This window comes from Empidonax traillii, unplaced genomic scaffold, assembly GCF_003031625.1.
Source record: "Empidonax traillii isolate 1590-97213 ecotype Southwest subspecies unplaced genomic scaffold, ASM303162v1 scaffold677:size394641, whole genome shotgun sequence".
In the NCBI taxonomy this organism is placed as follows: domain Eukaryota; kingdom Metazoa; phylum Chordata; class Aves; order Passeriformes; family Tyrannidae; genus Empidonax; species Empidonax traillii.
In genome coordinates this window covers 238,327-239,573 of record NW_020955870.1, presented here as the reverse complement: position 1 = coordinate 239,573, position 1,247 = coordinate 238,327, and positions in this window count along the sequence as shown.

Genomic DNA, 1,247 nt, shown 5'->3' with positions numbered 1-1,247 from the left:
GCGGGGCCGCAGCCGCCACCGCCATTTTGCGCCCGCTCAGCGGCCGCAGGGGCGGCTCCGGTCGGGGCTCGAGGACAGGCCCGGGAGCGGGGCCGATCCTGAGGGGAAGAGGTTTGGGTGGCAATGCCGGGAGGGACCGGAGCAACTGGCAGGACAGATCTGAGCCTCACCCGGCTCTGCTCCCTCTGGAGCCGGTGCCAGGGTCCACCCGTGGGGCTCAGGCCTGTGGGGTGACGGGCTCCCTGACAGGTTGTGTTTGTGTGTTTTCACGGTAGTTCCCTAAAACATCGTCCACAACCTCGTGTGGGCTGTGTGAGCTTGCCGTGCTCTGCTGTTGGGTCTGCACGGGACAGGGACCGGCTGTGTGCTGAAATTGGGGGTGGACAGTTTTGGAGAAAACACGGATCAGCATTTCCCAAGGGCGAGTTTATAGGAGTGCTGATTTGTCGGTTTCAGGAATTCAGTAACTACTTCTTAGATTTACTGAGAGGGTGCAGTGCCTCCCTGTCCAGCCGTTCCAGAAGGAAGCTATCCTGAAATCCTTTTGCAGTCCCAGGGAATTCAGCCAAACTGCGTACACATTAAAAGCCACTGAGAAGTTTTCCCTTCTCAAAGATTTAGAGTAGTATTGTCCCCAAAGACCCCAAACTCTGTCAATTCTTGCACGTTAACTAGCATTCCCAAAGCTCTTCCTGCCCTTGGGCCTTTTAGCTACCAGGAAAGGCTGAGAAAAGGGAAATTTTCTGCCTGAGAAGTACTAAATACAACACACTAAAGAGAAAAAGTAAAATGAGCATGATGCAAAGGTGAGAGGACAGGTCTGGATAGAGAAACAGGAAAGACAGCAAGGTAATACTGTATATGATGTGAAAAGAAACTTAGGAAGCCAGGATGAGAAAGTAGACTTTTGTCCTTAAAACAGAACTAAAACAATGCTCATGTTAGAGGATTTGAGATTCTAATATCAAGTACACTTCAAACTGAAAAATCTCAGAATAAATCCAGGAATTTGGGATGCTCAATACCCTTGTTGTCAAATAGCTCTAAGTCTCTCTTGCAATCACTGCGTATCTTTAGGGTAAAATCACAGGTTTTCACCTGAATGCATTTGTGTCAAAATGTGCATCCAACACAGAAAGAGTTGTCCTGGCTCCTCTGCGTCCAGCAGAGTGCCTGTCCCACCTCTCTGGGACAGCACTGACTGCCCCTTCACCTACCGAGAGCGAGGACAGGGATTCCCACAGCAG